Here is a 25,750-nt window from a genome sequence, read left to right on the forward strand (position 1 = left end):
GAGAACAACCCCAGCCTATCAAATATTTCCTCATAGCTGCATTTTTCCAGTCCCGGCAATATCCTTGTAAATCTCCTCTGTACCCTCTCTAGTGTAATTACTTTCTCTAATGAGGCGACCAGAACTGCACACAATACTCAAGTTGTGGCCTAACCGATAAGTTATAAATTTCCAGCATAACCTCCCTACTCGTATATTCTATACCTCGACTAATAAAGGAAAAGATTCCATATGCCTTCTTAACTACATTGTTGACCTGTCATGCTACCTTCAGGGATCTGTGGGCATTTACTCCATGGTCTCTCACTTTCATTATACCTCTCAGTATTTTCTCATTAATCATGTATTCCTTTGCCATGTTTGACCTCCCCAAATGCATCACCTCACACTTCTCCGGGTTGAATTGCATTTGCCGCTTTTCTGCCCAGACAATCAATATCTTCCTGCAGCCTACAGCTATTCTCCTCACTATCAACCACACAGCCAACCTTTGTGTCGTCTGCAAACTTCTTGATCATGCCCCCACATTTACGTGCAAATCGTTAATATATACCACAAAAAAGCAGGGGACCCAGTACTGAACCCTGTGGAACGTCACTGGAAACAGCCCTGCAGTCGCAAAATCACCCGTCAACAATTACCCAACCAATTTCCTGCCACTCAACCAATTTTGTATCCACCTTGCTGCATTTCCCTGGATCCTGTGGGATTTTTTTAAACCAGTCTGCCATGTGGGACCTTATCAAATGCCTTGCTTAAACCATGTAGACCACATCAACTGCACTACCCTCATCTATCTTCTTTGTTACTTCTTTAAAAAATTCAATCAAGTTGGTCAGACAAGATATTCCCTTAACAAATCCATGCTGACTATCCTTGATTAATTCACGCCTTTCTAAGTGACAGTTTATCCTGTCTCTCAGGATTGCTTCCAATAATTTTCCCACAACTGAGGTTAGACTGTCTGGCCTGTAATTATTCAGTCTATCCCTCACTCCCTTTTTAAACAGAGACACAATGTTAGCAGTCCTGAAATCCTCTGGCACCACACCCGTATCCAGTGAGGACTGGAAAATGACGGTCAGACCCCTTGCTATTTCCTCTCTTCCTTCTTTTAACAGCCTAGGGTACATTTCATCTGGCCCTAGTGATTTATCAACTTTCAAGGATGCAAATCGATTAATACTTCCTGTCTCCCTCTGTTTATTACATCCAATATTTCACACACGTCTTCCTTTAGTACAATATCTGCATCGTCCCCCTCTTTTGTGAAGACAGGCACAAAGTATTCATTAAGAACAATACCAATATCTTCCGCCCCTACACATCAGTTACCTTTTAGGTCTTTTATGGGCCCTATTCTTTCCTTAGTTACCCTTTTACTATTAATGTATTGATAAAATATCCTTGGGTGCAGCTTGATTTTGCTTGCCAATATTCTTTCATGCTCTCTCTTTGCTTTCCTAATTTCCTTTTTGATTTCACCCTCCACTTTCTATACGCCTCTCAACTTTCTGTAGTATTGAGCTCTCTGTGCCAGACATAAGCTTTACTTTTTTGCCTCATCTTACCCTGTAAGCTCCTTCACATCCATGAGGCTCTAGATTTGGCTGTCCCACCCTTTTTCTTTGTGGGAACACGTTTACTCTGAACCCCTTGATTCTCCCCTTTGATTGCTTCCCACTGCTCTGACACTGATTTACCTTCAATTCGCTGTTTCCAGTCCACTTTTGCTAAATCACTCCTCAGCTTAGTAAAAATTGGCCTTGCCCCAATTGAGAACTCTAACTCCTGTTCTATCTTTGTCCTTTTCACAATTATATTAAAACTGACAATAATGATCACTACCACCAGAAATACTCTCCCACCAGCACTCCTTCCACCTGCCAATCTTCATTTCCCAAAACTAAGTCTCAAACTGCACCCCCTCTTGTTGGACTTGCTACATACTGGTTCTCCTGAATGCACCTCAAGAATTCTGCTCCCTCAATTCCTTTCACACTAAAACTATCCCAGTTAATAGTGGGGTAATTAAAATCCCCGACGATTACTGCCCTATTGTTCTTGCACTTCTCAGAGATTTGCCTACATATCTGCTCTTCTATCTCCCTCTGACTGTTTGGGGGTCTATAGTACACTCCCAGCAGTGTGATTGCCCCTTTTTTGATCCTTAGCTCAATCCATATGGCCTCGTTTAATGCACCTTCCAACATATCATCCCTGCTCACAGCCGTAATAGTTTCTTTGACCAAAACTACCACTCCCCTCCTTTCTTATCCCCCTCCCTATCGCATCTGAAAACCCGGTAACCAGGAACATTGAGCTGCCATTCTTGTCCCTCCTTCAGCCACGTTTCTGTAATAGCTATGATTTCATACTGCCACATATCTATCTGTGCCCTCAGCTCATCTGCTTTATTTGCTATACTCCTTGCATTGAACTAGATACCCTTGAACACTGCCAAACTCTGGTTTCTTTTTTTTATTTTCCAACCTTTGTTTTCTCTGTCTTCCAGACTCATTCATTAATTTTCTTCCTTCCATTTTCATTTCTGATTTTGTCCCAATTGAGTATACCCTCAGGTCCCCACCACCACCACCACCCAATCTACTTTAAACCCGCCCCAACATCACTAGCAAAACGTCCCGCAAGGAACTCAGTCCTGGCTCTGTTCAGGTGCAACCCGTTTGGCCTGTATAAGTCCCATCTCTCCTACAGCCAGTCCCAATGTCCCAGAAATCTAAAGCCCTCCCTCCTGCACCACCTTTCCAGCCAAGCATTCATCCACCTTATCATTCTATTCTTGACACTGGCACCAGGAGGTTGACACACCATCCTGGCTTCACGTCTGCTGCCACAGAAACCCTGTCTGCTCCTCTAACTGTTGAATCACCTATCACTATGGCTCTCCCAGTTTTCCCTGTACCCCCTGTGCAGATGAGCCTCCTGGTGCCATGCACTTGGCTCTTGCTGCACTCCCCAGATCAGCCATCACTTTCATCAGCATTCAGAACTGAATACTTGTTGGACAGTGAGATGCATTCAGGGGTCTCCTGCCCTACCTCCCTGATTCTTTTTGACTGTCTGGTGGTCACCCATTCCCTCTCTCCCTGCATACTCATAAGCTGTGGGATGGCCACATCTATAAATGTGCTCTCCTTCGGCCGTAGCTGTCAATCTCGTGAATGCACTGCAGTGTGACAGCTGCCGCTCAAGTTCCAGGACTCGGAGCTCAAGCTGCTTCAATTGACGACACTTCCTGCACAAATAGTTCTCCAGGATACGGGAAGCATCCTGGAGCTCCCACATAGCACAGTAGGTGCACTTTTGAGGTTGAAGCAACTGTGGTATACCTTTATTTATTAGCTGACCCTTTGCTACTGATAAAAAAAAGAAATGTTACCAATACGAAAACACCTTAGAACTATCAATAAAACCTTACTAGTGCTGATAAATCCTACTACCAATCAATACAACTCCCTAGTTAAAATAAACCTTACTCAAAAGGATACTACTCGCTAGCTACTCACTTGTTCCTTATTATTAAGACTTAATTTTTTCACTAATTTAACTTTTTCTTAACTAATTTATAGTTCCCCTCCTTACTGAACTCCCTCACTTACCAAACTCCCTTCTTCATACTGATGGTCCTCCAACAGCACTCAGTCCATGGGAAAAGGGAAGATGGAGCTGGGGGAGAGTCCATAGGAAAAGGGATGGTGGAGCCGGGGGAAGAGTCCATGGGAAATAGGATAATGGAGCCGGGGGAGAGTCCATGGGTGGAGCTGGGGCAGAGTCCATAGGGAAATTGGATGATACCTGGTCACCTTTCATTCACCCTATCCTTCTTGTAGATTTTATAATCTGGTATATTTAGTTCCTAGTCCTGACCATCTTGCAGCCATGTGTCAGTAATGTTTACCATATCATATCCTCCAAGTTGACTCTGCGTCTGCACCCAATTCAATATGTTCATTACACTCTGTGTGCTTGTATTAAGACCACTTATTTTGAATTTTGGCCACACCCCCTAACCTTCTGCTCCAATATTTTAATCACATGTTTATTCCTTTCTCCACCTTTAATTTCTTCACATCTTTTAGTTTTCTCTTGACCTGTAGTGCATAAAGCACAATTTCTATCTGTTAGTCTAGTCTCTTCCCTTTCATTTACTTTTGAACTGTTATTTATAATTAATTATTGTATTCCTACCTTTTCCACCTGATCCCTTCCCTCCATTTGCTAGTTAACGTCCTTGTTACTGCCTTAGTTACAGGTGAGGTTTCAGCTGGAGTATTGTGTACAATTCTGAGCACCACATTGGAGGGGATACAGAGGAGATTTACCAGGATGATACCAGGGATGAGGAATTTCAGTTACATGGTGAGATTGGAGAAGCTGGAATTGTTCTTTTTAGAGCAGAGAAGCAGATTGAATACAGATAATAAAAATAGAGATTGTGTTTGAGTGAGTCTGGAGAATCTGTTTCCTCAGGCAAGTGTCAGCAACCAGAGATCACAGTTTTAAAATAATTGGCAAATGAAGAGAGGGAAAGGAACAAAAAGGGTTGCATGACATGAAATATTGGTGGAAGCAGATTCCAAAGGATTGTTAAATGGCTGAGACAGTGGGTGCAGGGCTGGGTCAGTGAGGTGTTTAGCTGGGTCAGTGGGTGCGGGGCTGGGCTGGGTTAGTGGGTGGGGCTGCTTTATGTTGCTTGATATGATCCATCAGCAGTTTCACGCTGCTACTATGCAGGAACAACACCTGTGGTATCGCCACTCACAGGATGCTGCCATTAAGCCAAAAGGACGTCCTGTCTGTCACACAAATGAATAATTACACACATGAATTTTAATGCCAGTGTGATGCTCGGTATGTAGGCTGTACGTCCCAAAGACTGACGGATCATATCAAACATGTCCCTTCCGCTGTTTGGAACGGGCAGGAAACAGGCCGTACCCAACCAATCAATGCTTGCAAAACTCAAACCACAGTGTCCGACATTAAGATTTGCTTCCGCAATTGGACAACATTTGTTAAATAATACTCAGTGTGCTGGGAATTACGCTGACAACCAATTTAAGATTGTTAGTGGGGCTCGCGATGGCGCATTTGCACGTACTGGAAGCCACATATATTAATACACAGGACCAGGTTTTTTGCAGACAGAATGATCATGTACAAACATTGAGTCTGTTACAGCTGAACAAAGTAAGTGACAGCCATTCTCTGGTTCAATCTTCAGGGCAATGCCTTGACCAATCAGGTTTGTCAGCAAAGTTAAATCTGATGGAATAAAAGGGACAGTAAAAGGCAGCACGGATACAAAACTAGCTGAGTGACAGGAAACAGAGTGTAGTTCTGAACAATTGTTTTTGGAACTGGAGGAAGGTATATAGTGGGGTCACCAAGTTTAGTGGGGTCACCAGGGATCGGTGTTGGGATCCCTGCTTTTCTCGATATATATTAATGACCTAATCTTGGGTGTAGAGGGTACAATTTCAAAATTTGCAGATGAAACTTGGAAATATAGTGAACTGTGAGGAGGATCGTGATAAACTTCAACAGGTCATAGACAGACTGGTGGAATGGGTGGACAAGTGGCAGATGACATTTAATGCAGGAAAGTGAAATGATTCATTTTAGTAGGAAAAACAAGGAGAGGCAACATAGATTAAAGGGTACAATTGTAAAGGGGGTACAGGAGCAGAGAGAACCGTGGATTTTGGTGCACAAATTATTGAAGATGACAGGGCAGGATGATAAAGCATGTGGGATCCAGGGCTTTTATAAGTAGGGGTATAGAGAACAGAGAAGTTACATTAAACCTGAATTTTTTAAAAACTGGTTTGACCTCAAATGGAGTATTGCGTCCAGTTCTGGGCACCACATTTTAGGAAGGATACGAATACATTGGAGAGGGTGTGGAAAAGATTCACGAGAATAGTTCCATGGATGAGGGACTTCAGTTACATGCAGTGATTGGAGAAGCTGGGACTGTTCTTGGAGAAGAGAACGTTGAAGGGAGATTTTATAGAGGTGTTCAAAATGATCAGGGGTCTGGCCAGAGCTGATAGGGAGAAACTGTTCCCATTGGTGAAGGGTCGAGAAACCGAGGACACCGATTTAAGGTGATTGGCAAACGAAGCAAGAAAAAACTTTTGTATCCAGGGAGTGGTCAGGATCTGGAATGCACTGCCTGAGAGTGTGGTGGAGGCAGATTCAATTGTAGCTTTCAAAAGAGAACTGGATTTTTGTCTGAAGTGTAAAAATTTGCAGGGCTCTGGGGAAAAGTTGGGAGAGCAGGACTGGGGGAGTTGCTCTTGCAGAGAACTGGCCGAATGATTATAGCGCAGAAGGAGGCCATTCAATGATTCTATGATAGCCCAGCTCAGTGGGACTGACCTCACTTGCTTTCATTTTTACCCAATGATAGCCAGAGGGTCTTCATCAATGGCTCCTTCTCCCTCTGCCACACAGTAAAATGCCCCAAAGCCGGGACCGCAGCAGGGAGCTGATCCAGCACGGCTGTGACTTTAGTAACATCCTCCTGCTTCCCACAGCCGCCTCCTGGGGGCCAAAAAATTTCAGCCCGTGACTCAGAGAACAGTCTTCATGAGGAACAATGTGACACCAGGGAGCAGGAGGCCACACTGAGTGGGGTAGGAGTGAGAGGAATGGAAGAGCAATAGTGATGGGAGATGTCTGATGTTTAACTGGAAGTGAATGTAACAGGAGCTGAGTTGAACCAGCAGTAATGTGGAAAATTACAAGAAGTGTCTGTTACAAATAAGGCTTTTAATTCATTCCAATTAAATCTCACTGGCCTTGCTCATACTTATACAAATGAACTGGAATGTCTTTCCACTGCTTCTGTAGGTACATGCCAGAATGGCAGGTGGACCTGTGTGAATATTCACTGCACTGCCCCAGTTCTGCGAGGCATGTAAAATAATATTCTCCAGTAAACAAGCATCGAAAAAGGCATCATCAACCCTAGAAAGTGTTAAACAGCAAGTGGAAATCAGAATAATTACAATTATCCAAATAAGCAACTGCTCAGAAACATCACCTTTATAACCTCATTTTACTATTATAGACATTGTATTAAAATTATTCCAGAAATCCAGAAGATGTTTTTACTCCTGGACTGACATATACACCGAGAGAATTTTATACTGAATGTTTCAACTTCCTTCGCATATAAAATGGAACCAACACCTCTCATACGGAGATCTGACAGATTGTTACCAGGGCAACAGAGGAAATAACTCAGCAAAAATAACCAAATAGGAACATTACGTGTTGTGAGTTCAGTTAAGAGGAAGATTTAACCCTGAACATTCAGCCAGGTTTTCTAACCATGAAGCTACAATTCCAATAATGATTTTGTTCACCACCAGACCTGACATTGCGGATTGACTGAATGCACTGTTAATACCCGCTGGACAGGACATTGAGCAGCTCCAGGATTTACGGAAATACATCAATAAAAGTAATATTTTTAGAAATAGACCTCGTCACCTCTGACAACTAAACCAGCTTCAGCCATCTAACCCTCGAAATGTTAGCAGTAACTGTTTAAATTACTGCAAACAAACTGAATTCAGTGCCAAAATATCTGATATTTCAGAAGTTCAAGGAATGTGACTATTACAAAATATTACATTTCATAAAACTCCAGTTAGTGTTTAAAGGGCTGAAACATGGTGGTTTCATTTCCCGCTGAAAGCAAGTCCCAACAATAACCAGGTGATTTGTGTTGAACGAGTACAGCAATGAATCTACAATGTAGCAGAACAAACACTGTTCTCAGTTTAATAAAAACCCTCAGTCAAGGCTGGGAGCTGGATCAGGTGACCATTGGTCATAAGGTCATAAGAACTAAGAGCAGGAGTAGGCAATTCAGCCCCTAGAGCCTGCTCCGCCATTCAATACGATGCGACCTCAACTCCACTTTCCTGCCCGTTCTCCATAACTCTTCAACCCATTACTAATTAAAAATCTCTCTATCTCCTCCTTAAATTTACTTAATGTCCCGGCATCCACTGCACTCTGGGATAGTGAATTCCACAGATTCTTAACCCTTTGAGAGAAGTAATTTCTCCTCATCTCCTAAAAACTATGACCTTTCGTTCTAGATTGCCCCACAGGAGGAAACATCCTTTCTATGTCTACTTTGTCAATCTCCTTGCTCATCTTATATACCTCAATTAGATCTCCTCTCATTCTTCTAAACTCTACAGCATAAAGGCCTAAGCTGCTCAATCTCTCTTCATAAGGCAAACCTCATCTCTGGAATCAATCTAGTGAACCTCCTCTGAACTGTCTCCAATACAACTACATCCCTCCTCAAGTAAGGGGATCAAAACTGTATGCAATACTCCAGGTGTGGTCTCACTAATGCTTTGTAAAGTTGCAACAACATTTCCCTACTTTTACACTCTATTCCTTCAGCAATAAATGCCAAAATTACATTTTCCTTCCTTATTACCTTCTGTACCTGCATACTAGTTTTCTGTGATTCATGCACGAGGACAGCCAGATCCCTCTGCACCAAAGCATTTTGAAGTTTCTCTCCATTTAGGTAATAATTTGCCTTTCTATTCTTCTGACCAAAGTGGATAATCTCACACTTATCCACGTTAAACTCCATCTGCCAAATTTTGGCCCTTTCATCTAACCTATCCATATCCATTTGTAAATTTATTATTTCTTTATTGCAACTCACTGTCCCATCTATTTTTATGTCATCTGCAAATTTGGCTCCAGTACCTTCTCTCCCTGCATCCAAGTCATTAATATAGATTGTAAACAGTTGGGGCCCAAGGACCGAACCCTGTGGCACCTAACCAGTTACATCTTGCCAACCAGAAAAAGACCCATTTATCCCGACTCTCTGTTTTCTGTTGGTTAGCCAATCCTCTATCCAAGCTAATAAATTGCCCCTAACCCCATGAGATCTTACCTTGTGCATTAACCTTTTGTGTGGCACCTTATCAAATGCCTTCTGGAAGTCCAGATATACTACATCTACAGGATCCCCATTATCCACTTTACTTGTTACAGCTTCGAAGGACTCTAGCAAATTAGTCAACCATGAGTTACCTTCATAAAACCATGCTGATTCTGATGGATTGCGTTTTGACTTTCTAAATGTCCTGTTATTACTTCCTTAATAATGGATTCTAACAATTTCCCAATGACAGATGTTAAACTAACTGGTCTATAGTTTCCTACTTCCTGCCTCCCTCCCTTTTTGAATAAGGGCGTTATATTAGCTATTTTCCAAACCAATGGAACCTTTCCCACATCCAGGGAATTTTGGATTATAACCAACGGATCCACTATCTCCACTGCCACTTCCTTTAAGATGTAGGCCATCAGGCCCTGGGGACTTGTCTGCCTTCAATCCCAATAGTTTACTCAGTATTTTTTTTTTCCCGGTGATGATGATTTTTCTAAGTTCCTCTCTTTCTATAACCTCTGCATTTCCTGTTATTATTGGGATGCTACTAGTGTCCTCCACCGTGAAAATTGCGGCAAAATACCGATTTAGTGCCTCCACCATTTCTGTGTTCCCCTCTATTAACTCCCCAGTCTCATCCTCCAAAGGACCAACATTCACTTTAGCTACTCTCTTACCTGTAATACACTTATTGCTTATTTGAGTATCCTCGGACACACAATCTGCTGCAAGAGTGCGGAGAACGAGGTAAAACCCTTAACGCTGACAATGCAAAATAATTACTTTAATCAAGTTTAAAAATGTATACTGCAAAAATAACATTGTTATAATTTTAATCACCAGTTTAAATTTAATCAATCATTAAATACAGTAGTAAGTGTTAAACTGAGAAGTAGATGTAACAATGGGAAATAAGCGAAAAGCAAAACTCAGATTTGATTGAGACCTGTCCATTAATTTTAATGGTTGGATATGAAATGCATATTAATTCAGTAACATGGCTGGCACTACCAAAACATGCAGCATAATATCAAGATAGAGAAGGGCAATAAATACTGTCCTAGCCAGCGACGCCCATATCCCATGAACGAATAAAAAAAAAATGACAGGGATCGTAAAGGTTGTACACTGGAGAATGGAGGATTCTTTGCCCAGGGTTTTCTGTCCATTAACCAATGGCAGCGCACCCTGAACTTACTGATGTGTGTCACCAATGCACAAGACTCATTGGCATCAACTAATCCACTTCAGTGTACAGGGGAGAGGTGGTCCTGTGGTCCCAGCTGTGCAGTGCCCTAACCCGGCACATCTGTAGCTGATCCAGCCCACAAGATACAACCAGAGATCAGTTTATTTACATCCATTCCCTCCTCCATTGGTCAGTGTATGGCTATCTGGGAGCTTCTGGGAACATTAAAATAATACTTTAAGAAAACTAGAGAGGATGGTCTGGTTTTACTTTGAAGATTTCTGAAAGTGGAACTTGACACTGGGAGTAGTGCCCTGATCTTCCTCTAATGGAGCTGTGCTATCTTTCACTTCCGCCTGTACAGACAGGGTGGGACCTGGGTTGAATTGCATAACCGTCTTCAGCTGCTTCAATTACCTTTCCCCCATTATATGATTAGAAGTTGGGATCTTCACTGATGGTTGTACATTGTTCAGTACATTTCTAACTCCTCAGATACTGAAGCAGCTGCAGCAAGACCTGCACAACATCCAAGCTTAGGTTCATAAATGCCAAGTAGCATTCGTGTCACACAAGCGCCAAGCAATGACCATCTCCAACAAGAGAGAATCCGATCATTTCCCCTTGACATTTAACAGAAGTACCATCGCTGAATCCCCACAATCAACATCCTGGTGGTAACCATTGACCAGAAACTGAACTGAAGCAGCCATATAAATACAGTGGCTACAAGAGCAGGTCAAAGGCTGGGAATTCTACAGCAAGTAACACACCTCCTGTCTCCCCAAAGCCTGTCCACCACCTAGAAGGCACAAGTCAGGAGTGTGGTGGAATACTCGCCACTTGCCTGGATGAGTACGGCTCCAACACATTCAAAAATCTCAACGTTATCCAGGAGAAAGCGGCTCACTTGATTGCCAACCCATCTACAAACATTAACTCCCTTAACCACCGACACACAGTGGCTGCAGTGTGCACCATATGCAAGATGCACTGCAGCAACTCACCAACCCTCCTTCGACAACACCTTCCAAACCCGAGACCTCTACTACCTACAAGGACAAGGGCAGCAAACACATTGGGACAGGATCATCTGCACGTTCCCCTCCAAGTCACACACCATCCAGACTTGGAACGATTTAACCATTCATTTAATGCAGCTGGATCAAAATCCTGGACCTCCCAGCCTAACAACACTGCAGGTGTACCTGCACCAGATGGACATCAGCAGTTCAAGACGGCAGCTCACCACGACCTTCTCAAGGGCAATTAGGGATGGGAAATAAATAAAAGCGATGTCCACATCCCAAGAACAAATTTATAAAAACCGATCACGGCGAACCAGTACGTTACCTGGGTTACTCACTGTCTGATCACACTGGGTCCATCCTCCCCGGGTTACTCACTGTCTGATCTCAATGGGTCCATCCTCCCCGGGTTACACACTGTCTGATCTCACTGGGTCCATCCTCCCCGGGTTACACACTGTCTGATCTCACTGGGTCCATCCTCCCCGGGTTACACACTGTCTGATCTCACTGGGTCCATCCTCCCTGGTTACACTCTGTCTGATCTCACTGGGTTCATCCTCCCCGGGTTACACACTGTCTGATCTCACCGGCTCCATCCTCCCCGGGTTACACACTGTCTGATCACACTGGGTCCATCCTCCCCGCGTTACACATTGTCTGATCACACCGGCTCCATCCTCCCCGGGTTACACACTGTCTGATCACACTGGGTCCATCCTCCCCGCGTTACACATTGTCTGATCTCACTGGGTCCATCCTCCCTGGTTACACTCTGTCTGATCTCACTGGGTTCATCCTCCCCGGGTTACACACTGTCTGATCTCACCGGCTCCATCCTCCCCGGGTTACACACTGTCTGATCACACTGGGTCCATCCTCCCCGCGTTACACATTGTCTGATCACACCGGCTCCATCCTCCCCAGGTTACACACTGTCTGATCACACCGGCTCCATCCTCCCCGGGTTACACACTGTCTGATCACACTGGGTCCATCCTCCCCAGGTTACACACTGTCTGATCTTATTGGGTCCATCCTCCCCGGGTTACACACTGTCTGATCTCACTGGGTCCATCCTCCCCGGGTTACACACTGTCTGATCTTATTGGGTCCATCCTCCCCGGGTTACACACTGTCTGATCTCACTGGGTCCATCCTCCCCGGGTTACACACTATCTGATCTCACTGGGTCCATCCTCCCCGGGTTACACACTGTCTGATCTCACTGGGTCCATCCTCCCCAGGTTACACACTGTCTGATCTTATTGGGTCCATCCTCCCCGGGTTACACACTGTCTGATCTTATTGGGTCCATCCTCCCCGGGTTACACACTGTCTGATCTTATTGGGTCCATCCTCCCCGGGTTACACACTGTCTGATCACACTGGGTCCATCCTCCCCGGGTTACACACTGTCTGATCTCACTGGGTCCACCCTCCCCAGGTTACACACTGTCTGATCACACTGGGTCCATCCTCCCCAGGTTACACACTGTCTGATCTTATTGGGTCCATCCTCCCCGGGTTACACACTGTCTGATCTTATTGGGTCCATCCTCCCCGGGTTACACACTGTCTGATCTCACTGGGTCCATCCTCCCCGGGTTACACACTGTCTGATCTTATTGGGTCCATCCTCCCCGGGTTACACACTGTCTGATCTTATTGGGTCCATCCTCCCCGGGTTACACACTGTCTGATCACACTGGGTCCATCCTCCCCGGGTTACACACTGTCTGATCTCACTGGGTCCACCCTCCCCAGGTTACACACTGTCTGATCACACTGGGTCCATCCTCCCCAGGTTACACACTGTCTGATCTTATTGGGTCCATCCTCCCCGGGTTACACACTGTCTGATCTTATTGGGTCCATCCTCCCCGGGTTACACACTGTCTGATCTCACTGGGTCCATCCTCCCCGGGTTACACACTGTCTGATCTCACTGGGTCCATCCTCCCCAGGTTACACACTGTCTGATCTTATTGGGTCCATCCTCCCCGGGTTACACACTGTCTGATCTTATTGGGTCCATCCTCCCCGGGTTACACACTGTCTGATCACACTGGGTCCATCCTCCCCGGGTTACACACTGTCTGATCTCACTGGGTCCACCCTCCCCAGGTTACACACTGTCTGATCACACTGGGTCCATCCTCCCCAGGTTACACACTGTCTGATCTCACTGGGTCCATCCTCCCCAGGTTACACACTGTCTGATCTTATTGGGTTCATCCTCCCCGGGTTACACATTGTCTGATCACACCGGCTCCATCCTCCCCGGGTTACACACTGTCTGATCACACTGGGTCCATCCTCCCCGGGTTACACATTGTCCGATCACACCGGCTCCATCCTCCCCAGGTTACACACTGTCTGATCACACCGGCTCCATCCTCCCCGGGTTACACACTGTCTGATCACACTGGGTCCATCCTCCCCGGGTTACACACTGTCTGATCTTATTGGGTCCATCCTCCCAGGGTTACACACTGTCTGATCTTATTGGGTCCATCCTCCCCGGGTTACACACTGTCTGATCACACTGGGTCCATCCTCCCCAGGTTACACACTGTCTGATCTTATTGGGTCCATCCTCCCCGGGTTACACACTGTCTGATCTCACTGGGTCCATCCTCCCCGGGTTACACACTGTCTGATCTTATTGGGTCCATCCTCCCCGGGTTACACACTGTCTGATCTTATTGGGTCCATCCTCCCCGGGTTACACACTGTCTGATCTTATTGGGTCCATCCTCCCCGGGTTACACACTGTCTGATCTCACTGGGTCCATCCTCCCCGGGTTACACACTGTCTGATCTCACTGGGTCCATCCTCCCCGGGTTACACACTGTCTGATCTCACTGGGTCCATCCTCCCCAGGCTCCACACTGTCTGATCACACTGGGTCCATCCTCCCCAGGTTACACACTGTCTGATCTTATTGGGTCCATCCTCCTCAGGTTACACACTGTCTGATCTTATTGGGTCCATCCTCCCCGGGTTACACACTGTCTGATCTTATTGGGTCCATCCTCCTCAGGTTACACACTGTCTGATCTTATTGGGTCCATCCTCCCCAGGTTACACACTGTCTGATCTTATTGGGTCCATCCTCCCCGGGTTACACACTGTCTGATCTCACTGGGTCCATCCTCCCCGGGTTACACACTGTCTGATCTCACTGGGTCCATCCTCCCCAGGTTACACACTGTCTGATCTTATTGGGTCCATCCTCCCCGGGTTACACACTGTCTGATCTCACTGGGTCCATCCTCCCCGGGTTACACACTGTCTGATCACACTGGGTCCATCCTCCCCGGGTTACACACTGTCTGATCTCACTGGGTCCATCCTCCCCGGGTTACACACTGTCTGATCACACTGGGTCCATCCTCCCCGGGTTACACACTGTCTGATCTCACTGGGTCCATCCTCCCCGGGTTACACACTGTCTGATCACACTGGGTCCATCCTCCCCGGGTTACACACTGTCTGATCTCACTGGGTCCATCCTCCCCGGGTTACACACTGTCTGATCACACTGGGTCCATCCTCCCCCGGGTTGCACACTGTCTGATCACCCTGGGTCCATCCTCCCCGGGCTACACACTGTCTGATCTCACTGGGTCCATCCTCCCCGGGTTACACACTGTCTGATCACACTGGGTCCATCCTCCCCCGGGTTACACACTGTCTGATCACACTGGGTCCATCCTCCCCGGGTTACACACTGTCTGATCTCACTGGGTCCATCCTCCCCGGGTTACACACTGTCTGATCACACTGGGTCCATCCTCCCCGGGTTACACACTGTCTGATCTCACTGGGTCCATCCTCCCCGGGTTACACACTGTCTGATCACACTGGGTCCATCCTCCCCGGGTTACACACTGTCTGATCTCACTGGGTCCATCCTCCCCGGGTTACACACTGTCTGATCTCACTGGGTCCATCCTCCCCGGGTTACACACTGTCTGATTTCACTGGGTCCATCCTCCCCGGGTTACACACTGTCTGATCTCACTGGGTCCATCCTCCCCGGGTTACACACTGTCTGATCATGCAGATGGAACCGGAAATTCTCCATCTTCTCTGCGAACTTCAGATTAATTCAAGCAGACCAAACCCTGTACTCACACTCTCTATTAATTCTCCAAGACTATATCACTCTATATTCCTGCTATTTTACTCGATATGAACACTATACAACGTTGCTGTTGCCTCTACTCCTCACCTTCAATTCGACACCAATTCGAACCTCCTGCCACTGACAATCCTTGTCACACTGAAAGGGGGGGCTGATACTGCGCCTGTGTGGCAGAGGAAGGCAGAAACGCATGCGCGCTGAGAGCAGCCGCTCCGTTTTTTATCGGCAGCAAAAGAATGTTTGAATCTCTCTCTCACCCGACGTGTTCTTTCTCTCTCTCCTTCTCTTCGGCAGGCGGCTGCTACAACTTGCTGTGTTTGAATCTGCCCCTCGGCCGACGTGCTCTCTCTCCCTATCTCTCTCTGGCAAGCGGCTGGTCCAATTGCTGTGTTTCAATCTCCCTCTCTCTATGTTGGGCTGACGCAATTGCTATGTTTAAATCTGTCACTCACCGGACGTGCTCTCTCTCTCTCTCACAATTGCTGTATTTGTATCTCTCTCTCTCACCCGATGTGCTCTCTCTCTCTCTCTTGGGGAGGTGTCAGAAACAAGTGCTGTGTTTGAATCACTCTCACGCCCGACGTACTCTCTCTCTTTCTCTTCGGCAGGCGGCTGGCACAATTGCTGTGTTTGAATCTCACACTCACCGTGCTCTCTCTCTCTCTCTCTTGAGTAGGCAGCTGCTACAATTGATGTGGTTGAATCGCCTTCGCACCCGACGTGCTTTCTATCTCCGAAGAAGGGTCACTGACCTGAAACGTTAACTCTGCTTCTCTTTCCAGAGATGCTGTCAGACCTGCTGAGTGATTCCAGCATTTCTTGTTTTTAATTCAGATTTCCAGCATCCGCAGTATTTTGCTTTTATTTTAGTGCTCTCTCTCTCTCTCTCGGTTAGGCGGCTGGTACAACTTGCTGTGTTTGAATCTCTCCCTCTCTCGGATAGACCGCTGCAAAGATTGCTGTGTTTGAATCTCTCTCACCCGACGTGCTCTCTCTCCCTATCTCTCTCTGGCAGGCGGCTGGTGCAATTGCTGTGTTTAAATCTCCCCCTCGGCCGACGTACTCTCTCTCTCTTTCTCTATTGGGCTGGCGCAATTGCGATGTTTGAATCTCTCTCCAACCCGACGTGCTCTCTCCATCTCTTGAGAAGGCGTCAGCTACAATTGCTGTTTTTGAATCTCCCTCTCTATTGGGCTGGCGCAATTGCTATGTTTGAATCAGTCACTCACCTGATGTGCTCTCTCTCTCTCTCTCTTGGGCAGCCGGCTGCTACAATTGATGTGTTTGAATCTGCTCCTCGGCCGACGTGCTCTCTCCCTCCCCATATCTCTCTGGCAGGTGGCTGGTAGTATTGCTACGTTTGACATATGCCCTCTCTCTGTCTCTCTCGCCCGACTTGCTCTGCCCTTTCGTCTGTTCGGCTGTAACGCTTCACATATGTTAACCTCCCTCTGTGGGGCGGCGCAGTGGTTAGCACTGCAGCCTCACAGCTGCAGGGACCCGGGTTCGATTCTGGGTACTGCCTGTGTGGAGTTTGCAAGTTCTCCCTGTGTCTGCGTGGGTTTTCTCCGGGTGCTCAGGTTTCCTCCCACAAGCCAAAAGACTTGCAGGTTGGTAGGTAAATTGGCCATTATAAATTGTCACTAGTTATAGGTAGGTGGTAGGGAAATATAGGAACAGGTGGGGGTGTTTGGTAGGAATATGGGATTAGTGTAGGATTAGTATAAATGGGTGGTTGATGGTCGGCACAGACCCGGTGGGCCGAAGGGCCTGTTTCAGTGCTGTATCTCTAATCTAATCTAAATGTTCACCCCTCTCTCTCTCGCCCGACCTGCTCTCCCCTTTTGTGTATTCGGCTGCTGCGGTTGACATATGTTCACCGCTCTCTCTCCCTCTCTCTCTCTCTCTCTCTCGCCCGACCTGCTCTCCCCTTTTGTGTATTCGGCTGCTGCGCTTGACATATGTTAACCGACCTCTCTCTCCCTATCTCTCTCCCTCTCGCCCGATCTACTCTATCCTTTTGTGTACTCGGCTGCGACGCTTGACATATGCTAACCGCCCGCTCTCTCTCTCTCTTCCTCTCTCGCCCGTCCGGCTCTGCCCTTCTGTGTATTCGGCTGCGACGCTTGACATATGTTAACCGCCCTCTCTCTCTCTCTCCCTCTCGCCCGACCTGCTCTGCCCTTTTGTGTATTCGGCTGCTACGCTTGACATATGTTAACCGCCCTCTCTCTCCCTCTCGCCCGATCTACTCTGTCCTTTTTGGTATTCGGCCGCGACGCTTGACATATGTAAACCGCTCTCTTTCTCTCTCTCTTCCTCTCACCCGACCTGCTCTGCCCTTCTGTGTATTCGGCTGCGACGCTTGACATATGCTAACCGCCCGCTCTCTCTCTCTCTCATCCTCTCTCTACCGACCGGCTCTGCCCTTTTGTGTACTCGGCTGCGACGCTTGACATATGTTAACCGGCCTCTCTATCTCCTTATCTCTCTCCCTCTCGACCGACCTGCTCTGCCCTTTTGTGTATTCGGCTGCGATGAGTGCTAGATGTTAACCGCGCTCTCTCTCTCTCTCTCGCCCTCTCCCTCTCGCCCGACCGGCTCTGCCCTTTTGGGTATTCGGCTGCGACGCTTGACATATGCTAACCGCCCGCTCTCTCTCTCTCTCTCTCTCGCCCGATCTGCTCTCTCTCTCTCTCTCTATTGGGCTGGTACAATTGCTCTGTTTGAATCAGTCACTCACCTGACGTGCTCTCTCTCTCTCTGGCAGGCGGCTGCTACAATTGCTGTGTTTGAATCTCCCCCTCGGCCGACGTACTCTCTCTCTCTTTCTCTATTGGGCTGGCGCAATTGCGATGTTTGAATCTCTCTCCAACCCGACGTGCTCTCTCTATCTCTTGAGAAGGCGTCAGCTACAATTGCTGTTTTTGAATCTCCCTCTCTATTGGGCTGGCGCAATTGCTATGTTTGAATCAGTCACTCACCTGATGTGCTCTCTCTCTCTCTCTCTCTTGGGCAGCCGGCTGCTACAATTGATGTGTTTGAATCTGCTCCTCGGCCGACGTGCTCTCTCCCTCCCCATATCTCTCTGGCAGGTGGCTGGTACAATTGCTACGTTTGACATATGCCCTCTCTCTGTCTCTCTCGCCCGACCTGCTCTGCCCTTTCGTCTGTTCGGCTGTAACGCTTCACATATGTTAACCGACCTCTCTCTCTCCCTATCTCTCTCCCTCTCGCCCGATCTACTCTGTCCTTTTGTGTACTCGGCTGCGACGCTTGACATATGCTAACCGCCCGCTCTCTCTCTCTCTCGCCCGACCTGCTCTCCCCTTTTGTGTATTCGGCTGCGACGCTTGACATATGTTAACCGCCCTCTCTCTCTCTCTCCCTCTCACCCGACCTACTCTCCCCTTCTGTGTCTTCCGCTGCTACGCTTTACATACGTTAACCGCCCGCTCTCTCTCTCTCTTCCTCTCTCGCCCGACCGGCTCTGCCCTTTTGTGTACTCGGCTGCGACGCTTGACAGATGTGAACCTCTCTCTCTCTCTCCCTATCTCTCTCCCTCTCGCCCGACCTGCTCTGTCCTTTTTGGTATTCGGCCGTGACGCTTGACATATGTAAACCGACCTCTCTCTCTCCCTCTCTCTCCCCCTATCTCTCTCCCTCTCGCCCGATCTACTCTGTCCTTTTTGGTATTCGGCCGTGACGCTTGACATATGTAAACCGCTCTCTTTCTCTCTCTCTTCCTCTCACCCGACCTGCTCTGCCCTTCTGTGTATTCGGCTGCGACGCTTGACATATGCTAACCGCCCGCTCTCTCTCTCTCTCTCATCCTCTCTCTACCGACCGGCTCTGCCCTTTTGTGCACTCGGCTGCGACGCTTGACATATGTTAACCGGCCTCTCTATCTCCCTATCTCTCTCCCTCTCGACCGACCTGCTCTGCCCTTTTGTGTATTCGGCTGCGATGAGTGCTAGATGTTAACCGCTCTCTCTCTCTCTCGCCCTCTCCCTCTCGCCCGACTTGCTCTGCCCTGTTGTGTATTCGGCTGCGATGCTTGACAGATGTTAACCGACCTCTCTCTCTCCCTCTTCCTCTCTCGCCCGACCGGCTCTGCCTTTTTGTGTACTCGGCTGCGACGCTTGACATATGTTAACCGACCTCTCTCTCTCCCCCTATCTCTCTCCCTCTCACCCGACCTGCTCTGCCCTTCTGTGTATTCGGCTGCGACGCTTGACATATGCTAACCGCCCGCTCTCTCTCTCTCTCTCTCATCCTCTCTCTACCGACCGGCTCTGCCCTTTTGTGCACTCGGCTGCGACGCTTGACATATGTTAACCGGCCTCTCTATCTCCCTATCTCTCTCCCTCTCGACCGACCTGCTCTGCCCTTTTGTGTATTCGGCTGCGATGAGTGCTAGATGTTAACCGCTCTCTCTCTCTCTCGCCCTCTCCCTCTCGCCCGACTTGCTCTGCCCTGTTGTGTATTCGGCTGCGATGCTTGACAGATGTTAACCGACCTCTCTCTCTCCCTCTTCCTCTCTCGCCCGACCGGCTCTGCCTTTTTGTGTACTCGGCTGCGACGCTTGACATATGTTAACCGCCCTCTCTCTCTCCCCCTATCTCTCTCCCTCTCACCCGTCCTGCTCTGCCCTTTTGTGTATTCGGCTACGACGCTTGACATATGTGAACCTCTCTCTCTCTCTCCCTCTTCCTCTCTCGCCCGACCGGCTCTGCCTTTTTGTGTACTCGGCTGCGACGCTTGACATATGTTAACCGACCTCTCTCTCTCCCCCTATCTCTCTCCCTCTCACCCGACCTGCTCTGCCCTTCTGTGTATTCGGCTGCGACGCTTGACAAATGCTAACCGCCCGCTCTCTCTCTCTCTTACTCTCTCGCCCGACCGGCTCTGCCCTTTTGTGTATTCGGCTGCGATGAGTGCTAGATGTTAACCGTTCTCTCTCTCTCTCTCGCCCTCTCCCTCTCGCCCGACCTGCTCTGCCCCGTTGTGTATTCGGCTGCGACGCTTGACAGATGTGAACCTCTCTCTCTCTCTCCCTATCTCTCTCCCTCTCGCCCGACCTGCTCTGCCCTTTTGTGTATTCGGCTGCGATGAGTGCTAGATGTTAACCGTTCTCTCTCTCTCTCTCGCCCTCTCCCTCTCGCCCGACCTGCTCTGCCCCGTTGTGTATTCGGCTGCGATGCTTGACAGATGTTAACCGACCTCTCTCTCTCCCTCTTCCTCTCTCGCCCGACCTGCTCTGCCTTTTTGTGTACTCGGCTGCGACGCTTGACAGATGTTAACCGACCTCTCTCTCTCCCTCTTCCTCTCTCGCCCGACCGGCTCTGCCTTTTTGTGTACTCGGCTGCGACGCTTGACATATGTTAACCGACCTCTCTCTCTCCCTCTCTCTCCCCCTATCTCTCTCCCTCTCGCCCGACCTGCTCTGCCCTTTTGTGTATTCGGCTTCGACGCTTGACAAATGCTAACCGCCCGCTCTCTCTCTCTCTCTCTTACTCTCTCGCCGACCGGCTCTGCCCTTCTGTGTATTCGGCTGCGATGCTTGACAGATGTTAACCGACCTCTCTCTCTCCCTCTTCCTCTCTCGCCCGACCGGCTCTGCCCTTCTGTGTATTCGGCTGCGATGCTTGACATATGTTAACCGACCTCTCTCTCTCCCTCTCTCTCCCCCTATCTCTCTCCCGACCTGCTCTGCCCTTTTGTGTATTCGGCTGCTACGCTTGACAAATGCTAACCGCCCGCTCTCTCTCTCTCTCTCTCTCTCTCTCGCCGACCGGCTCTGCCCTGTTGTGTATTCGGCTGCGATGCTTGACATATGTTAACCGCCCTCTCTCTCTCTCCCTCTCGCCCGACCGGCTCTGCCCTTTTGTGTATTCGGCTGCTACGCTCGATATATGTTAACCGCCCTCTCTCTCTCTCCCTCTCGCCCGATCTACTCTGTCCTTTTTGGTATTCGGCCGCGACGCTTGACATATGTAAACCGCTCTCTTTCTCTCTCTCTTCCTCTCACCCGACCTGCTCTGCCCTTCTGTGTATTCGGCTGCGACGCTTGACATATGCTAACCGCCCGCTCTCTCTCTCTCTCTCATCCTCTCTCTACCGACCGGCTCTGCCCTTTTGTGCACTCGGCTGCGACGCTTGACATATGTTAACCGGCCTCTCTATCTCCCTATCTCTCTCCCTCTCGACCGACCTGCTCTGCCCTTTTGTGTATTCGGCTGCGATGAGTGCTAGATGTTAACCGCTCTCTCTCTCTCTCTCGCCCTCTCCCTCTCGCCCGACTTGCTCTGCCCTGTTGTGTATTCGGCTGCGATGCTTGACAGATGTTAACCGACCTCTCTCTCTCCCTCTTCCTCTCTCGCCCGACCGGCTCTGCCTTTTTGTGTACTCGGCTGCGACGCTTGACATATGTTAACCGACCTCTCTCTCTCCCTCTCTCTCCCCCTCTCACCCGTCCTGCTCTGCCCTTTTGTGTATTCGGCTACGACGCTTGACAAATGCTAACCGCCCGCTCTCTCTCTCTCTCTCTTACTCTCTCTACCGACCGGCTCTGCCCTTTTGTGCACTCGGCTGCGACGCTTGACATATGTTAACCGGCCTCTCTATCTCCTTATCTCTCTCCCTCTCGACCGACCTGCTCTGCCCTTTTGTGTATTCGGCTGCGATGAGTGCTAGATGTTAACCGCTCTCTCTCTCTCTCGCCCTCTCCCTCTCGCCCGACCTGCTCTGTCCTTTTGTGTACTCGGCTGCGACGCTTGACATATGTTAACCGACCTCTCTCTCTCCCTCTTCCTCTCTCGCCCGACCGGCTCTGTCCTTTTGTGTACTCGGCTGCGACGCTTGACATATGTTAACCGACCTCTCTCTCTCTCTCTCTCTCTCTCCCTCTCAACCGAAGTGCTCTCTCTCTCTCTCTCTATTGGGCTGGTACAATTGCTCTGTTTGAATCAGTCACTCACCTGACGTGCTCTCTCTCTCTCTGGCAGGCGGCTGCAACAATTGCTGTGTTTGAATCTCCCCCTCGGCCGACGTACTCTCTCTCTCTTTCTCTATTGGGCTGGCGCAATTGCGATGTTTGAATCTCTCTCCAACCCGACGTGCTCTCTCTATCTCTTGAGAAGGCGTCAGCTACAATTGCTGTTTTTGAATCTCCCTCTCTATTGGGCTGGCGCAATTGCTATGTTTGAATCAGTCACTCACCTGATGTGCTCTCTCTCTCTCTCTCTCTTGGGCAGCCGGCTGCTACAATTGATGTGTTTCAATCTGCTCCTCGGCCGACGTGCTCTCTCCCTCCCCATATCTCTCTGGCAGGTGGCTGGTACAATTGCTACGTTTGACATATGCCCTCTCTCTGTCTCTCTCGCCCGACCTGCTCTGCCCTTTCGTCTGTTCGGCTGTAACGCTTCACATATGTTAACCGACCTCTCTCTCTCCCTATCTCTCTCCCTCTCGCCCGACCTGCTCTCCCCTTTTGTGTATTCGGCTGCGACGCTTGACATATGTTAACCGCCCTCTCTCTCTCTCTCCCTCTCACCCGACCTACTCTCCCCTTCTGTGTATTCCGCTGCTACGCTTGACATACGTTAACCGCCCGCTCTCTCTCTCTCTTCCTCTCTCGCCCGACCGGCTCTGCCCTTTTGTGTACTCGGCTGCGACGCTTGACAGATGTGAACCTCTCTCTCTCTCTCCCCATCTCTCTCCCTCTCGCCCGACCTGCTCTGCCCTTTTGTGTATTCGGCTGCGATGAGTGCTAGATGTTAACCGCTCTCTCTCTCTCTCGCCCTCTCGCTCTCGCCCGACCTGCTCTGCCCTGTTGTGTATTCGGCTGCGATGCTTGACAGATGTTAACCGACCTCTCTCTCTCCCTCTTCCTCTCTCGCCCGACCGGCTCTGCCTTTTTGTGTACTCGGCTGCGACGCTTGACATATGTTAACCGCCCTCTCTCTCTCCCTCTCTCTCCCCCTATCTCTCTCCCTCTCACCCGACCTGCTCTGCCCTTTTGTGTATTCGGCTTCGACGCTTGACAAATGCTAACCGACCTCTCTCTCTCCCTCTTCCTCTCTCGCCCGACCGGCTCTGCCTTTTTGTGTACTCGGCTGCTACGCTCGACATATGTTAACCGCCCTCTCTCTCTCTCCCTCTCACCCGACCGGCTCTGCCCTTCTGTGTATTCGGCTGCTACGCTTGACATATGTTAACCGCCCTCTCTCTCTCTCCCTCTCGCCCGATCGACTCTGTCCTTTTTGGTATTCGGCCGCGACGCTTGACATATGTAAACCGCTCTCTTTCTCTCTCTCTCCCTCTCGCCCGACCGGCTCTGCCCTTTTGTGTATTCGGCTGCTACGCTTGACATATGCTAACCGCCCGCTCTCTTTCTCTCTCTCTTCCTCTCTCTACCGACCTGCTCTGCCCTTTTGTGCACTCGGCTGCGACGCTTGACATATGTTAACCGGCCTCTCTATCTCCCTATCTCTCTCCCTCTCGACCGACCTGCTCTGCCCTTTTGTGTATTCGGCCGCGATGAGTGCTAGATGTTAACCGCTCTCTCTCTCTCGCCCTGTCCCTCTCGCCCGACCTGCTCTGCCCTGTTGTGTATTCGGCTGCGACGCTTGACATCTGTTAACCGCTCTCTGTCTCCCTCTCACCCGACCGGCTCTGCCCTTTTGGGTGTTCGGCTGCGACGCTTGACATATGCTAACCGCCCTCTCTCTCTCTCGCCCGATCTGCTCTCTCTCTCTCTCTCTTTTGGGCTGGTACAATTGCTCTGTTTGAATCAGTCACTCACCTGACGTGCTCTCTCTCTCTCTCTGGCAGGCGGCTGCAACAATTGCTGTGTTTGAATCTCCCCCTCGGCCGACGTACTCTCTCTCTCTTTCTCTATTGGGCTGGCGCAATTGCGATGTTTGAATCTCTCTCCAACCCGACGTGCTCTCTCTATCTCTTGAGAAGGCGTCAGCTACAATTGCTGTTTTTGAATCTCCCTCTCTATTGGGCTGGCGCAATTGCTATGTTTGAATCAGTCACTCACCTGATGTGCTCTCTCTCTCTCTCTCTCTTGGGCAGCCGGCTGCTACAATTGATGTGTTTGAATCTGCTCCTCGGCCGACGTGCTCTCTCCCTCCCCATATCTCTCTGGCAGGTGGCTGGTACAATTGCTACGTTTGACATATGCCCTCTCTCTGTCTCTCTCGCCCGACCTGCTCTGCCCTTTCGTCTGTTCGGCTGTAACGCTTCACATATGTTAACCGACCTCTCTCTCTCCCTATCTCTCTCCCTCTCGCCCGATCTACTCTGTCCTTTTGTGTATTCGGCTGCGACGCTTGACATATGCTAACCGCCCGCTCTCTCTCTCTCGCCCGACCTGCTCTCCCCTTTTGTGTATTCGGCTGCGACGCTTGACATATGTTAACCGCCCTCTCTCTCTCTCTCCCTCTCTCGCCCGACCGGCTCTGCCCTTTTGTGTACTCGGCTGCGACGCTTGACAGATGTGAACCTCTCTCTCTCTCCCTATCTCTCTCCCTCTCGCCCGACCTGCTCTGCCCTGTTGTGTATTCGGCTGCGATGAGTGCTAGATGTTAACCGCTCTCTCTCTCTCTCGCCCTCTCCCTCTCGCCCGACCTGCTCTGCCCTGTTGTGTATTCGGCTGCGATGCTTGACAGATGTTAACCGACCTCTCTCTCTCCCTCTTCCTCTCTCGCCCGACCGGCTCTGCCTTTTTGTGTACTCGGCTGCTACGCTTGACAAATGCTAACCGCCCTCTCTCTCTCCCCCTATCTCTCTCCCTCTCACCCGACCTGCTCTGCCCTTTTGTGTATTCGGCTTCGACGCTTGACAAATGCTAACCGCCCGCTCTCTCTCTCTCTCTCTTACTCTCTCGCCGACCGGCTCTGCCCTTCTGTGTATTCGGCTGCTACGCTTGACATATGTTAACCGGCCTCTCTATCTCCCTATCTCTCTCCCTCTCGACCGACCTGCTCTGCCCTTTTGTGTATTCGGCTGCGATGAGTGCTAGATGTTAACCGTTCTCTCTCTCTCTCTCTCGCCCTCTCCCTCTCGCCCGACCTGCTCTGCCCTGTTGTGTATTCGGCTGCGATGCTTGACAGATGTTAACCGACCTCTCTCTCTCCCTCTTCCTCTCTCGCCCGACCTGCTCTGCCTTTTTGTGTACTCGGCTGCGACGCTTGACAGATGTTAACCGACCTCTCTCTCTCCCTCTTCCTCTCTCGCCCGACCGGCTCTGCCTTTTTGTGTACTCGGCTGCGACGCTTGACATATGTTAACCGACCTCTCTCTCTCCCCCTATCTCTCTCCCTCTCGCCCGACCTGCTCTGCCCTTTTGTGTATTCGGCTTCGACGCTTGACAAATGCTAACCGCCCGCTCTCTCTC

Source organism: Heterodontus francisci, chromosome 28 (assembly GCF_036365525.1).
Source record: "Heterodontus francisci isolate sHetFra1 chromosome 28, sHetFra1.hap1, whole genome shotgun sequence".
Taxonomy (NCBI): Eukaryota; Metazoa; Chordata; class Chondrichthyes; order Heterodontiformes; family Heterodontidae; genus Heterodontus; species Heterodontus francisci.